General features: G+C 44.8%; 1 long non-coding RNA gene across 2 annotated transcripts in view; it reads left to right on the plus strand.

The window, feature by feature from the left end:
- Nucleotides 1-942: 942 nt before the first annotated feature.
- Nucleotides 943-17,424, plus strand: part of LOC134910379 (uncharacterized) — a 252,440-nt gene continuing 235,958 nt past the window's right edge. Inside the window, exon 1 of one of the 2 annotated variants that reach the window (XR_010176180.1) lies at nucleotides 943-998. This is a non-coding gene — a long non-coding RNA (uncharacterized LOC134910379). The remainder of the gene's footprint in view (nucleotides 999-17,424) is intronic. The other variant, XR_010176179.1, reaches the window with a different exon arrangement.

The raw sequence follows: 17,424 nt of genomic DNA on the forward strand, positions 1-17,424 counted from the left end.
GAGGGGGGGTAGTAATATCACATGGGAGACTGATGTAGGGAGGGGGCCCAACGCATAATTATGCACCTGGGCCCACCACTCACTAGTTCCGCCACTGACCTAAACAAAAGAATGGTTGGCATAATATTCCTCATCCAGTGCTTAAATGCCCCCCCCCCTCCCCCTCTCTACACACACACTCACAATGAATAGGGCACCAGCTCCAAACATATAGAAGTAAAAGGTAGTCTCATGCCTGAAACACAGGGACATATGTACTAAGCCTTGGAGAGCGATAACGTAAAAGCCAATCAGCTTCTAACTGTCATGTTGCAGACTGTATGATTGAAAAATGACAGGAACAGATTGGCTAGTACTTTATTTCTTTCCACTTTATCATTCTCCCGGAGGGCCAAATGTACTAAGTCTTGAAAAGTGATGAATTTCACAGTGATAAAGTACCAACCAACCAGCTCCTGTCTTTTTTTAAAACCCAGCCTGTAACATGGCTGTTAAGAGCTGATTGGTTGGTACTTTATCACCATGACATTTAGCACTTTTCAAAGCTTAGTACATCTCCCCCTCCAAGGTTTAGTACATATGCTAAGTCTACCAGCTACTGCTCTTGTCTTGTCCATGTCTGTGATTGGTTGGTTGTGTGGAGCATGACTATGATGTTACAGCCAATCACCATGAGCCAACTCTAAGGAGTAGAAAATGTCCCCTGTACTCATGTTTTTTTTATTTTTTTTATTTTTATTATTATTATTATTTTTTTATTTTATTTTTTAAGATTACCTTACCTATTAAATTGTCCCTTCAACTCCACCTGTCAATAACAGTCTGTACCAGGCAAGCATGTCACATTGGAGTTTGGATAGTCTGAAAATAGAATCAACTTCACTAATACCCTGGCAACATCCCTAGTAATTATACACTGACACTATTTAAAAGTTAGTTTTCACCTGGTTCATTTTGTCAGATATCAAGCTGTGAAACAAAACATGTTATGTCTGGAGGTGAGTGAATTGATTTATCCTATACGTAAATTCACCTGAATTTTAGCAATTTCCAAAATGTATGCTATATTTAGTGGGCTTTATTCAGAGGTGAGCTGGGGAAATGCAGATCAGCTAATTTTGTCTGTCTGCGCATACACAGCGTACGCAGTGCGTGTGTGCGTGCATTCATGTTGTGATCGCGATTTGATTGACAGGCGATGGACATTCGAGGGGGGGGGCGGTGTGGCATTTTTGGTCAGTTTTTGACATGTCATGGCTGTTTTCGGGGTGGCCCGATGATGTCACCTGCGTTTCTTGCGATCGGAAACAGCCAGCTGCGTATGCAGAGGGTCATCCTCTATTTGGGCTCCTGTGACCATGTGATTTGAACCTTAGCAGTTTTTGCTAGTTTAGTAAAAACTGCTGAGGACTCTGAATAACCCCCAGTATTTGATACTAACTGTGCTGGTCCTGTTATCACAGGGCTGTGGAAGGGAATATAATTCAACCCTAGATAGAAAGATAAATTAGAGATCTGTCAGACATCTGTGTTTTGGATTTGGTTTTAGATCTGGATTAAGGGGGTAGTTCTGACCTGATCGCTAGGGTGCGTTTTTTGCATCCCTGCGATCAGGTAGTCGCCGCCTACAGGGGGAGGGTATGGTGTGTGTGCAGGAGTGCGATCACTTGTGTAGCAGAACTGCACAAACATAGGTTCATGCAGTTTCTGCTCAGCCCAGGATTTACTCAGTCGCATTGATGATCGGGGCCGAAGCTGACATCAGAAACCCTCCCTCCAAATGCCTGGTCCTTCCTGCGTTTTCCCGGACACTCCTTTAAAACGGTCAGTTTTTACCCACAAACGCCCTCTTTCTGTCTATCTCCTTGCGACTGCCTGTGCGTTCGGAATTTTCGCACCATCCCGTCGCTGACCGGTGATCCCCGTTGCTGTGGACCGTCGCGCCTGTGCATTGCGGTGCATGCGCATGGCAGTTTAGATCTGATCGCAGGCTGTGAGAAAATGCAGCCTAGCGATCAGGTCTGAGTCGGCCGCTAAGTTTCACGTTTTGGTTCTGGTTCTGGTTTTTAAAACCACTCTGTGTTTTGGTTTTGGAGCTGTATTTTTTTTAATCATAAAAACAGCTAAAACCGCATATATTGGGCCTGTTTCTGTTCCTACAGTATTATTAACCTCATTTCCAGTCAATTTTGACAATCTCACAGCTCACAATATTGTTTTCACCAATATTGGCAAAAGGCTGGCTGGCTAAACAAGGCAACAAGGCAACAAACATGTGATACATTGCCACACAGCAGTGGAGACAGGAGGATGGTAATTTAATAAACTATACTACCCCATGATTAGAGTTGTTATTAAACACTGTATTACTGCCTGCCTGAAGTTCACTGAATAGATAAACATAATAATATATATTTTTTTTTAAACTGCAACTGTGACGCACTGTGCAGATATTAAGGCGGTGGCCCTGGACCTACTGACCATTAGTTTACTGTTCTTAAACACAGTATCACTTGCCTGCCTGTTTGAAGTTCTGAATCTGAACACAGGGCCTAATTCAAGGTTTACTGCCAAAGCAAAATCTTCCTCTAATGGGCAAAACCAAAAACCATGTGCACTGCAGGTGGGGCAAATGTAACATGTGCAGAGAGAGTTATATTTGGGTGGGGTGTGTTCAAACTGAATTCAAGATTACAGTGTAAAAATAAAGCAGCCATTATTTACTCACAGAAATAATATAACCCTCCCAAATCTAACTCTCTCTGCACATGTTACATCTGCCCCCCCCCCCTCCCCCACCCCCCGCAATATGGTTTTGCCCCTTAGAGGAAGGTTTTGCTTTTGCAATCAACCGTGTATTAGGCCCACAGTACACATCATTACACAGACAAGTGACACTGACCAGTGACCACAAACAGTAGATCACTGTTCAAATAATTTTTTACATGTGTACAGTGTAGCGAAAGTTACTCAATGTGATCCAGCCTCCAGTCCTAATGGTAATTTTTTACAGTGTGACACAGCCTTGAACACACAATGAAGACACAATGTCCCCACCCGGAGTCCACACACAAAACAGTACCCCTGTCTTATTTACATTGCAGACTGTAAGGGACACTGGGGGTTATTCAGAGTTGTTAGCCCACCAAATAAGCTCACTAACGAGAAAAACCATGCTGCACTGCAGGTGGTTACAGGTAATTTTCAGTGTGCGGAAGGGAATTTGGGGGTGGGGATTTGCACTAGGGATGAGCGGGTTCGGTTCCTCGGAATCCGAACCCGCCCGAACTTCATGTTTTTTTACACGGGGCCGAGCGACTCGGATCTTCCCGCCTTGCTCGGTTAACCCGAGCGCGCCCCAACGTCATCATCCCGCTGTCGGATTCTCGCGAGGCTCGGATTCTATCGCGGGACTCGGATTCTATATAAGGAGCCGCGCGTCGCCGCCATTTTCACACGTGCATTGAGATTCATAGGGAGAGGACGTGGCTGGCGTCCTCTCCGTTTATAGAGAAGAGAGTGAGACAGTAGAGAGAGACACAGTAGTAATTTTGGGGAGCTTTAGGAGGAGTACTAGTTACTTGCTGAAGTGATAGATAGTGTGACTGTATATTATCTGACTTGTGGGGGAGACACTGACAGTGGGGAGCAGTTAGAGTCTGAGAGCAGGACTCAGGAGTACATATAACGTACAGTGCACACTTTTGCTGCCAGAGTGCCACACTGCCATTGTGACCACACTGACCACCAGTATAATATATATTGTGATTGTCTGCTTAGGAGTACTACTTGCAAGTTGCTGATAGTGTGACCAGTGACCTGACCACCAGTCACCACCAGTTTAATATATATATATATATATATATATATATAATTGTATATAATATATATATAATATTGTATACCACCTACCCGTGGTTTTTTTTTCTTTCTTCTTTATACATACTACTATAGTAGCTTACTGTAGCAGTCTGCGGTGCTGCTGAGCTGACTGTGTCCAGCAGGTCCGTCATCAGTCATTACATAATAAGTATATATACCTGTCCGGCTGCAGTACTAGTGATATTATATATATATATATATTGATTTCATCTCATTATCATCCAGTCTATATTAGCAGCAGACACAGTACGGTAGTCCACGGCTGTAGCTACCTCTGTGTCGGCAGTCGTTCGTCCATCCATAATTGTATACCACCTACCCGTGGTTTTTTTTTTTTCTTTCTTCTTTATACATACTACTATAGTAGCTTACTGTAGCAGTCTGCGGTGCTGCTGAGCTGACAGTGTCCAGCAGGTCCGTCATCAGTCATTACATAATAAATATATCTACCTGTCCGGCTGCAGTACTAGTGTGATATAATATATATTGATTTCATCTCATTATCATCCAGTCTATATTAGCAGCAGACACAGTACGGTAGTCCACGGCTGTAGCTACCTCTGTGTCGGCAGTCGCTCGTCCATCCATAATTGTATACCACCTACCCGTGGTTTTTTTTCTTTTCTTTCTTCTTTATACATACTACTATAGTAGCTTACTGTAGCAGTCTGCGGTGCTGCTGAGCTGACAGTGTCCAGCAGGTCCGTCATCAGTCATTACATAATAAATATATATACCTGTCCGGCTGCAGTACTAGTGATATTATATATATATATATATTGATTTCATCTCATTATCATCCAGTCTATATTAGCAGCAGACACAGTACGGTAGTCCACGGCTGTAGCTACCTCTGTGTCGGCAGTCGCTCATCCATCCATAATTGTATACCACCTACCCGTGGTTTTTTTTTCTTTCTTCTTTATACATACTACTATAGTAGCTTACTGTAGCAGTCTGCGGTGCTGCTGAGCTGACAGTGTCCAGCAGGTCCATCATCAGTCATTACATAATAAATATATCTACCTGTCCGGCTGCAGTACTAGTGTGATATAATATATATTGATTTCATCTCATTATCATCCAGTCTATATTAGCAGCAGACACAGTACGGTAGTCCACGGCTGTAGCTACCTCTGTGTCGGCAGTCGCTCGTCCATCCATAATTGTATACCACCTACCCGTGTTTTTTTTTTTTCTTTCTTCTTTATACATACTACTATAGTAGCTTACTGTAGCAGTCTGCGGTGCTGCTGAGCTGACAGTGTCCAGCAGGTCCGTCATCAGTCATTACATAATAAATATATCTACCTGTCCGGCTGCAGTACTAGTGTGATATAATATATATTGATTTCATCTCATTATCATCCAGTCTATATTAGCAGCAGACACAGTACGGTAGTCCACGGCTGTAGCTACCTCTGTGTCGGCAGTCGCTCGTCCATCCATAATTGTATACCACCTACCCGTGGTTTTTTTTTTCTTTCTTCTTTATACATACTACTATAGTAGCTTACTGTAGCAGTCAGCGGTGCTGCTGAGCTGACAGTGTCCAGCAGGTCCGTCATCAGTCATTACATAATAAATATATATACCTGTCCGGCTGCAGTACTAGTGATATTATATATATATATATATATATATATATATATATATTAATTTCATCTCCTTATCATCCAGTCTATATTAGCAGCAGACACAGTACGGTAGTCCACGGCTGTAGCTACCTCTGTGTCGGCAGTCGCTCGTCCATCCATAATTGTATACTAGTATCCATCCATCTCCATTGTTTACCTGAGGTGCCTTTTAGTTGTGCCTATTAAAATATGGAGAACAAAAATGTTGAGGTTCCAAAATTAGGGAAAGATCAAGATCCACTTCCACCTCGTGCTGAAGCTGCTGCCACTAGTCATGGCCGAGACGATGAAATGCCAGCAACGTCGTCTGCCAAGGCCGATGCCCAATGTCATAGTACAGAGCATGTAAAATCCAAAACACCAAATATCAGTAAAAAAAGGACTCCAAAATCTAAAATAAAATTGTCGGAGGAGAAGCGTAAACTTGCCAATATGCCATTTACCACACGGAGTGGCAAGGAACGGCTGAGGCCCTGGCCTATGTTCATGGCTAGTGGTTCAGCTTCACATGAGGATGGAAGCACTCAGCCTCTCGCTAGAAAACTGAAAAGACTCAAGCTGGCAAAAGCACCGCAAAGAACTGTGCGTTCTTCGAAATCCCAAATCCACAAGGAGAGTCCAATTGTGTCGGTTGCGATGCCTGACCTTCCCAACACTGGACGTGAAGAGCATGCGCCTTCCACCATTTGCACGCCCCCTGCAAGTGCTGGAAGGAGCACCCGCAGTCCAGTTCCTGATAGTCAGATTGAAGATGTCAGTGTTGAAGTACACCAGGATGAGGAGGATATGGGTGTTGCTGGCGCTGGGGAGGAAATTGACAAGGAGGATTCTGATGGTGAGGTGGTTTGTTTAAGTCAGGCACCCGGGGAGACACCTGTTGTCCGTGGGAGGAATAGGGCCGTTGACATGCCTGGTGAAAATACCAAAAAAATCAGCTCTTCGGTGTAGAAGTATTTCACCAGAAATGCGGACAACATTTGTCAAGCCGTGTGTTGCCTTTGTCAAGCTGTAATAAGTAGGGGTAAGGACGTTAACCACCTCGGAACATCCTCCCTTATACGTCACCTGCAGCGCATTCATAATAAGTCAGTGACAAGTTCAAAAACTTTGGGCGACAGCGGAAGCAGTCCACTGACCAGTAAATCCCTTCCTCTTGTAACCAAGCTCACGCAAACCACCCCACCAACTCCCTCAGTGTCAATTTCCTCCTTCCCCAGGAATGCCAATAGTCCTGCAGGCCATGTCACTGGCAATTCTGACGAGTCCTCTCCTGCCTGGGATTCCTCCGATGCATCCTTGCGTGTAACGCCTACTGCTGCTGGCGCTGCTGTTGTTGCTGCTGGGAGTCGATGGTCATCCCAGAGGGGAAGTCGTAAGCCCACTTTTACTACTTCCACCAAGCAATTGACTGTCCAACAGTCCTTTGCGAGGAAGATGAAATATCACAGCAGTCATCCTGTTGCAAAGCGGATAACTGAGGCCTTGACAACTATGTTGGTGTTAGACGTGCGTCCGGTATCCGCCGTTAGTTCACAGGGAACTAGACAATTTCTTGAGGCAGTGTGCCCCCGTTACCAAATACCATCTAGGTTCCACTTCTCTAGGCAGGCGATACCGAGAATGTACACGGACGTCAGAAAAAGACTCACCAGTGTCCTAAAAAATGCAGTTGTACCCAATGTCCACTTAACCACGGACATGTGGACAAGTGGAGCAGGGCAGGGTCAGGACTATATGACTGTGACAGCCCACTGTGTAGATGTATGGACTCCCGCCGCAAGAACAGCAGCGGCAGCACCAGTAGCAGCATCTCGCAAACGCCAACTCTTTCCTAGGCAGGCTACGCTTTGTATCACCGCTTTCCAGAATACGCACACAGCTGAAAACCTCTTACGGCAACTGAGGAAGATCATTGCGGAATGGCTTACCCCAATTGGACTCTCCTGTGGATTTGTGGCATCGGACAACGCCAACAATATTGTGTGTGCATTAAATATGGGCAAATTCCAGCACATCCCATGTTTTGCACATACCTTGAATTTGGTGGTGCAGAATTTTTTAAAAAACGACAGGGGCGTGCAAGAGATGCTGTCGGTGGCCAGAAGAATTGCGGGACACTTTCGGCGTACAGGCACCACGTACAGAAGACTGGAGCACCACCAAAAACGCCTGAACCTGCCCTGCCATCATCTGAAGCAAGAAGTGGTAACGAGGTGGAATTCAACCCTCTATATGCTTCAGAGGTTGGAGGAGCAGCAAAAGGCCATTCAAGCCTATACAATTGAGCACGATATAGGAGGTGGAATGTACCTGTCTCAAGCGCAGTGGAGAATGATTTCAACGTTGTGCAAGGTTCTGCAACCTTTTGAACTTGCCACACGTGAAGTCAGTTCAGACACTGCCAGCCTGAGTCAGGTCATTCCCCTCATCAGGCTTTTGCAGAAGAAGCTGGAGGCATTGAAGGAGGAGCTAAAAGGGAGCGATTCCGCTAGGCATGTGGGACTTGTGGATGGAGCCCTTAATTCGCTTAACAAGGATTCACGGGTGGTCAATCTGTTGAAAGAGCACTACATTTTGGCCACCGTGCTCGATCCTAGATTTAAAAACTTCCTTGGATCTCTCTTTCCGGCAGACACAAGTCTGCTGGGGTTCAAAGACCTGCTGGTGACAAAATTGTCAAGTCAAGCGGAACGCGACCTGTCAACATCTCCTCCTTCACATTCTCCCGCAACTGGGGGTGCGAGGAAAAGGCTCAGAATTCCGAGCCCACCCGCTGGCGGTGATGCAGGGCAGTCTGGAGCGACTGCTGATGCTGACATCTGGTCCGGACTGAAGGACCTGACAACGATTACGGACATGTCGTCTACTGTCACTGCATATGATTCTCTCACCATTGAAAGAATCCAAGTAGGCACGTCAGACAGTCCGTACTTATACTGGCAGGAAAAAGAGGCAATTTGGAGGCCCTTGCACAAACTGGCTTTATTCTACCTAAGTTGCCCTCCCACAAGTGTGTACTCCGAAAGAGTGTTTAGTGCCGCCGCTCACCTTGTCAGCAATCTGCGTACGAGGTTACTTCCAGAAAATGTGGAGAAGATGATGTTCATTAAAATGAATTATAATCAATTCCTCCGTGGAGACATTGACCAGCAGCAATTGCCTCCACAAAGTACACAGGGAGCTGAGATGGTGGATTCCAGTGGGGACGAATTGATAATCTGTGAGGAGCGGGATGTACACGGTGATATATCGGAGGATGATGATGAGGTGGACATCTTGGCTCTGTAGAGCCAGTTTGTGCAAGGAGAGATTAATTGCTTCTTTTTCGGTGGGGGTCCAAACCAACCCGTCATATCAGTCACAGTCGTGTGGCAGACCCTGTCACTGAAATGATGGGTTGGTTAAAGTGTGCATGTCCTGTTTATACAACATAAGGGTGGGTGGGAGGGCCCAAGGACAATTCCATCTTGCACCTCTTTTTTCTTTCATTTTTATTTGCGTCATGTGCTGTTTGGGGAGTGTTTTTTGGAAGGGCCATCCTGCGTGACACTGCAGTGCCACTCCTAGATGGGCCAGGTGTTTGTGTCGGCCACTAGGGTCGCTTATCTTACTCACACAGCTACCTCATTGCGCCTCTTTTTTTCTTCTTTGCGTCATGTGCTGTTTGGGGAGTGTTTTTTGGAAGGGCCATCCTGCGTGACACTGCAGTGCCACTCCTAGATGGGCCAGGTGTTTGTGTCGGCCACTAGGGTCGCTTAGCTTAGTCATCCAGCGACCTCGGTGCAAATTTTAGGACTAAAAATAATATTGTGAGGTGTGAGGTATTCAGAATAGACTGAAAATGAGTGGAAATTATGGTTTTTGAGGTTAATAATACTTTGGGATCAAAATTACCCCCAAATTCTATGATTTAAGCTGTTTTTTAGTGTTTTTTGAAAAAAACACCCGAATCCAAAACACACCCGAATCCGACAAAAAAAATTCGGTGAGGTTTTGCCAAAATGCGGTCGAACCCAAAACACGGCCGCGGAACCGAACCCAAAACCAAAACACAAAACCCGAAAAATTTCAAGTGCACATCCCTAATTTGCACCCCCCTTCATCTTTGTTTGTTTGTCTGTGACCCCTCCCCCTTCCAGCACCTATGATTGAGCAGCTTCCAAATTGTTTGTCTGCTTGTGCACTGCAGGTGGTATCTCTTCTTGCTTCTGGCTCTGTAAGGGGGCCGGCGGCGCAGCTCTGGGACCGGACTCCGAGGCTGGGCCTGTGTTCGGTCCCTCTGGAGCTAATGGTGTCCAGTAGCCTAAGAAGCCCAAGCTGGCTGCAAGCAGGCAGATTCGCTTCTTCTCCCTTTAGTCCCTCGATGCAGTGAGCCTGTTGCCAGCAGGTCTCACTGAAAATAAAAAACCTAAAACTAACTTTTTCTAAGAAGCTCAGGAGAGCCCTCTAGATTGCACCCAGCTCGGTCGGGCACAAAAATCTAACTGAGGCTTGGAGGAGGGTCATAGGGGGAGGAGCCAGTGCACATCAGGTAGTCCTAAAGCTTTCTTTTTTGTGCCCAGTCTCCTGCGGAGCCGCTATTCCCCATGGTCCTTATGGAGTTCCCAGCATCCACTAGGACGTCAGAGAAATATAATATATAATATTTATTTCATTATCTCAGTAGGGGACCCACAAATTTGGGATTTTTAATTTTGGATAAGGGATACTGATCTGTATTTATAAGGAAAAAATTATTCAGCACACATCTGGCTATAGTGACTTGTTTAGCTACATTTACCATACCCTCCAATATAATTTAAGAGGAAACCGGTACAAATCCTGGAAACGGTGCATGGCCATGGGTAAAGGGGGCGTGGTCATGTGGCTCTGCCATAGGAAGAAAGAGACAAGGGAGACGCTGAAAATCGGTACATAGCCAATTTTAGCAGGTACAGACCATAAAAAATAGTACTGTACCAGCCAAAAAAGGTACAGTTGGAGGGTATACCATATGCTTCTTACTTAGGCATTAATTACAGTTGCAAAAATAACCCCAAAAATTTATGAAAATTGAACAAGCCAGCAAAATCTTAATACATAGGAAATACTGCCTAATGAATCTTATGTATCAAAGAATAAAACTTCATTACAAGGGTTGACATGCACATTTGTCAGCCATACCATGCAAGATAGAAGAATCAGTTGTCAGAATTTATAGAAGAATCTTCGCACTGACATAAGGGTTCAGTTATGTAGCTTCTACAGTAAACTTTATTATCCCATATTCTCATAAAATAAAACAAAATATTTCCACTAGAATGAAAGAATCAAAGTGAAGACCTTCAGACCAGGGGCTTGATTTAGAGATGGATGCAGTTCATACTGTACGAAATAGGCGTCTTGTGCCAGCTTCTCTGATTCGCTGCTGCATTCCATGTGTGAACATCGGCCATCTTGGTGACCCTCAGGTTACTCAGAACGGCTGCTATTTTCTCGTTGCTATGTCCAGTAATGCTGCATCCAAGGACACATGCCGCTGACCTCAACATGCCAATAAAACGGGGTCAACACGTCCCTGTTTTCTGAAAGGCTGGACATGCCCAACCCTTTTCAGCCCCCTACAATTACAGCATGCAAATCATGCTGTGCCTTAGATGGCATCAAGACAGTCGTCGCAGACAAAGATCTGCACATGCTCAGATCTCCAACCATCGAAGCAGTACACAAACCATTAATAGCAGCTGGTTCCTTTTTTTTCAATCCTTACAAATTGTAATGTGTCTATTTTGGCTTCAACAGACAAGAGAACCCACCTCACACACCCACCCACCGTATGTTTACTGCAAATGTAGACATTTTTGTTTTGCTTACTTGGCGGCTGCTGAAAACCCGGATGAGCCATAATGCTAATTTAAGCATATTTATGAGCTTTAAAGTAGGCGAAAAACTCTTCCTATGTCAAAATCTAGTTTATGGTCTGGGTCACATCCTAACAATGCACATTGTCCCGTTTTGGCAACATTGTAGACACAGGGGATGGTAAATAAAAGACTTATGAAGCTTATATCCTGTACACCTGCATTTATTTAGTGGAAACATTTCAGTTCTGGAACCACATTCATGACAATGTCAGTAACTCCTGATAACCTTTATTGTGGCGTTTGACAAAATAATAGTCTATCTACATTTATTCCCATCATTTTCTTCTGCACACAGTTTCGGACTGCCTATAATTACCTTTACCCCCTACTTGTAGGATTGCTATATTTACTAAGGCTGTTCATTGTCTCGAAATGTTAATTTCCAAATTAACAACCAAATACCATTGAAGCTTCCAAATAAAGTATGATCCATGTCCAGGTATACAGGTTATCTGATATTTCTGTAATACATAGAATAAATACATGTTTAGCTAATAACATACAACAGAATTAGACAAACTGTGGCTATCCAGCTGCTGTAGAACTACGTCTTTACAAGTCAATTAATAAGAAAATGACATTCTCTTGGTGTCCCTGCCTATACAGATAGAGGGGGAGATGAATCAAAGTTTGGAGAGAGATAAAGTACCAACCAATCGACTCCTATCATTTTTCAAACAGCCTGCAGCATGGCACTTAAAATCTGATTAGCTGGATTTTTATCTCTCTCCAAGGTTTGATATATCTTCCCCACAGTATCATACACAACATCAACTATGATACTAAGCAAACAGATTAGTACATGAGGAGGGGAACTGGCATATTTTCCTTATAGGCCCTACACACTGGGCGATTTGACTGCAAGATTTGAATGATCTCGTTCATTAATGAACGAGATAACGTTCATATCGTGCAGTGTGGAGGCACCAGCGATGAACGATGCGCGGCCCCGCGCTCGTTCATCGCTGGTGCCCCGTCGGCTGTGCATGCAGGCCAACATGGACGATCTCGTCCATATTTGCCTGCACTTCTATGGAGCCGGGTGACGGGGGGAGTGAAGAAACCTCACTCCCCCCATCACTGCCCCCCCTACCGCCGAGTCGCCCGTCGGCTGTATCCGCCGTTGGGCAGCTCGGCGGCAGATCGCCAAATGTGTAGGGCCCTTTAGACTGATACTGTATTGTGCTGATTGCCTATGACCATGCAGTGCATGGCTGCTTCCAGCAAACACTTCCCAATTATTTTAATTGTGTTTTATAAAACAATCAACCTCTCTTGACCATGCACTGTGCAGCTGCACAGCTACTGGCTTTTCTCACATATGTAGAAGACTGCTCCCAGCACACTGATTGGTGGATGGTGAAATGTCTTGATGGTCCCACTTGAGGACTGTATAATAGCTGAAACTTTCCATCAGTCAGAATGATCCATCATGGGATTGCAATGGGATCGCAAGAGGGTTTGGGTTGCTAAACAGATATCTGTGACCTTTGTTTGTCAAAGTCTGAAGCAAATGGAGATTTTCTTGGTCTCGACTGAAACATATCAAGAGATCAAGAAGTCCTACATTATAAAGGTCCTAGGCACTGAGAAACTTGCAAAATATAACACTAGATTTTCGTGGGAGTTCATTGAGTTGTCTCCAGAACGAGATTGGCATAAGCCATTAGTATGTATTGGGGAGAATTCATTTGCCGTTGAACTCCTTCACCCAGCCAAATCAGTGCGGCAATAGCCAAGCTGTATGGCAGCCTGATCTAACACAAAAGTATTTCCTGCTCCATAGGGTAGCATGCACTTTTGTGCAAATTTGGCAATCGGTCAGCTGGGTTAAGGGTGCAAGATGGGATACTGTTGCCGGTGTTTCAGCACCTTTCGCCCGGAAGTGAATTACCTAAAAAAAAATTCCACAAGAATACTGTTTATATTTTAGAGAGATTAGTTCTAAGTTTTTTGTTAATTGTTTATAAAGATGCTCTGCATTTTGTATGGAGGTCACCATTATCTTCTCTCTATATGTCGATAAGTAAAATGGCCTCTGTATTGTACAGAGGACCATGAAATGCTCTCTTTTATAAAATGGTCACTGTATTGTGCAGATATTTTTAGAATGCACTTTGTATCATATTTGGTCACTAGGATGGACTCTGTATTGTTCAAAGGTCAATATGATGATCTGGGTATTGCTTAGAAGTCCATAGAATGCTCTCCGCATTTCAGTATACAGTATGTCAACTTGGAATTGTTTAATTTGGATTTTAATGTTATTTGTTGTTAACACTAGAGATGTGCGGCGGACACTTTTTTGGTTTTGTGTTTTGGTTTTGGATCTGGATCCCCGCTTGTGTTTTGGATCTGGATTGGTTTTGCCAAAACCACCCTTTCGGATTTTGGTTTCGGATCTGGATGATTTTTGAAAAAAACATAAAAACAGCTAAAATCACAAAATTTGGGTAATTTTGATCCTACAGTATTATTAACCTCAATAACATAAATTTCCACTCATTTCCAGTCTATTCTGAACACCTCACACCTCACAATATTGTTTTTAGGCCAAAAGGTTGCACCGAGGTCCAGTGACTAAAGTGGTCCTAGAGAGGTGGTGGAACTCACCCCCCCTCCCCACGGCACCCAAGTAACAAAGGTATTGCGTGCGCCGCAAAAAAAGGTCGTGGTCTCCAAAAGAAAGGGGCGTGGTCACACAATAGTAATAATACCCACAGTAGTAGCACCCCGTAATACACATATTGCCCACCACAGTAGCGCTTCTTATTCAATGCCCACAGTAGTAGTGCTCATTATGCACTGTCCACTGTACTGGTAGTGCCCACAGTGGTAGTGCCCTTTATATAGAGCCCATAGTAGTGGTAGTAGTACCCCCTATGTCCCCAGGAGCGATGCCCCTTATGAAGTGTCCCCTTTACAATGCCCTCATTAGTAGGGCCCCCAGTAGTAATGCCCTTAATGGTAATGCCCCTGTGTAGTATTGCCCCCAGTAGTAATGTTGCCTGTAGTAATGCCCCCAGTTGTTTAGCCCCCTGTAGTTTATCCCTAGTAGTTATGCCCCCAGTAAGTTTACTCCCCCATTTAATTTAGCTTCCCAGTGGTAATGCCCTCAGTAGTTTAGCCCTCATGTAGTTTGCCCCATGTAGTTTAGCCTCCCAGTGGTAATGCCCCCAGTAGTTTGCCTGCTTGTAGTTTGGCTGCCAGTAGTAATGCTCCCCTGTAGTTTGCCCCCTTGTAGTTTAGCCCCTGTAATTATACCTCCAGTAGTTTAGCCCCTGTAGTTATGCCCCCCTTGTAGTTTAGCTCCCAGTAGTAATGCCCCCAGTAGTTTGGCCCCTGTAGTTATGCCGCCAGTAGTTTAGCCCTCAAGTAGTAATGCCCCTGTAGTTACGCCACCAGTAGTAATGCCCTCCTGTAGTTTGCCCCCAGTAGTTAGCCCCTTTGTAGTTTGACCCCTTGTAGTTTGCCCCCAGTAGCTTGCCCCCTTGTAGCTTGCCCCCAGTAGCTTGCCCCCTTGTAGTTTGCCCCCTTATAGCTTACCCCCAGTAGTTTGCACCTTTGCAGTTGGTCCCCAGTAATAATGTCCCCCAGTAGATGCCCCCCAGTAATAATGTCCCCCAGTAGTTTTCCCCCAGTAGATGCCCCCAGTAGTAATACCCCCAGTAGTTTGCCCCAAGTAGTAATGCCCCCCCAGTAGTAATGCCCCTTGTAGATGCCCCCCCAGTAGTAATGTCCCAATAGTTTGCCCCCAGTAGATGCCCCCCTCAGTAGCAAATGCCCCCCCAGTAGATGCGTCGCTGCACTAAGGAAGAAAACAAAAAACACACCATACTCACCGAGCCCCACTCCCGCTTCCAGACCGCTGAAGACCTCCTCTCTTGGCGTCCACTCCTCAGCACTATGAGAGAGACATCTGACTGACGTTTTTCCCATAGCGCACGCCGCACAGTGACAGCGCCAGAAGCCGGAGCTCAGTACTGAGATTCTGCCTCCGGCTTTCGGTGTAGAGAGGGAGATGGGTGCCTGCTGGTAACACAATCTCAGCGGGCGCCCGTCAACTCCCTGTGCGGCGCCGGGGACACATCGGGTTAGGTGAGCTGGAGGAGACGGAACGCAAGTTGAACTGATGGAACGCAGTTCTGCCCCGTGCCGGCTCACTTTAACCCCTGCCGAGGTCGCTGGATGACTAAGCTAAGTGACACAAGTGGGCGGCACAAACACCTGGCCCATCTAGGAGTGGCACTGCAGTGGCAGACAAGATGGCAGTTTTAAAAACAAGGCCTCAAAGATCACATAATGCAAAGAAAATAAAGAGGTGCAAGATGGAATTATCTTGGGCCCTCCCTCCCACCCACCCATATGTTGTTTAAACAGGACATGCACAATTTAATAAACCCATCATTCAGCGACAGGTGGTCCCCCTGGAAAAAGCTTGCCAAGTTCTCCGAATCATAGCTAGCTACAAACATACCACCTCCTTCTTTGATGACTTTTCACATTGTGAGAACAATGTCAAGAAGCTGATAAAAAATTAGAGAGGCACACGCAGTCAGGAACAACACACAGGCTTTCACCTCCACTCCTATATTGGTGTGGAAAAGAAAGGAGTTCAACCTAACAAATATATAATTATTAATTACCACATTACTGGACAAACTGAAAATCTAGGAGCCAAAGCCTCCAAAATTGTACCCCCTTCTCCATGTTCATGGATTAAGATAATCTTGGATTTAATGCTTGAATGCAAATAAACTGGTGTATACCACAGGAACAAGATTGTATATTTTTTCCTCCACTGAGTATGGAGATTTATTTTGTGAAAATCTCGTGGGTTTCTTTTTTTCCATTTTTTTTTATTGCATTTTTATTTACATATGTTGTGGCAGATGCCTTATTTTTGTTTTTCACAGCTCCCAATTACACGCATGTCAGCATACCTGTGTGTCCAGTTACACGCATGTGACCATACCTGTGTGTCTTGTTTATTTTATTCCTATTTTATTTTTAAATAAAGCAGCCTCTTAGATGTTTTAGCAGCCCCTCCTGAGCCCCCACAGCAGTTCGGGTGGGTTCGGTAAAGTACTAAGCACAACTGTGCAGTACATTTTTTTGTCATTGAGCCCCTGCCCTAGTGGAGCTTACCACTCAGTGGCGCACCCAGGGGGGGTTTCCGAGTACCCAGAAACCCCCCTCCACTAAAAAAAAAAAAAAAAAAAATTATTTTTTTAGCTGCATGAGTATTATTAATGACTGTCTAGCGTCCTCTGCAGCCTGCTGTCTTCCTGGTGGCACTTGCAAGTGCAATAAAAGTTTACTTTATTTTAATTATAGTACATATATATCCATGTGCCTACATATATACACATGTATATACATACATATAAACACACACACACACACACATATGATATATATATATATATACATGTGTATATATATATATGTGTACTGTATGTGTGTGTATATATATATATATATATATATAGCTTCGGATCGGCACTCACCCTTCCTTAGATTTAATGCCCCGGTGCCTTCTGGTAACAATGATGTATCCAACGGTTCCTAGCAAGCAGCGGCACTCAAGGACTGACTCAAGAGCACTATAAGGTGAACAGAGTTTTAATCCATTTCACAAGACAAATAAATCCATCCAACGTTTCGGGGCGCGAGCACCCCTTTTTCAAGGACAACAAGTGAGAAGTGAAGAAGTGAGAAAAATAATTACCTTTATGTGAGATGAAATCCCGCCTGCGGGACGTGCGGCAATCAATCAGGGGAAGACGCTACCACGCTTCCCTGTGTGCACTAGAGTGACGTCATCAACCTGTGCCGGTCACATGGTCCGACGTCGCGACGTGGAACATCCGTGTTTCCCTGGCAACCACTTACAGCGACGCTGACCTCCCGGGCAGCTATTTCTGTAACCAAGGCAACCCAGAGTATTGCGGGTAATCCAATCGCGGCGGCACCAGTGTCGGCACTGTGAACATATAAAA

The sequence above is a fragment of the Pseudophryne corroboree genome, chromosome 4 (assembly GCF_028390025.1).
Source record: "Pseudophryne corroboree isolate aPseCor3 chromosome 4, aPseCor3.hap2, whole genome shotgun sequence".
In the NCBI taxonomy this organism is placed as follows: domain Eukaryota; kingdom Metazoa; phylum Chordata; class Amphibia; order Anura; family Myobatrachidae; genus Pseudophryne; species Pseudophryne corroboree.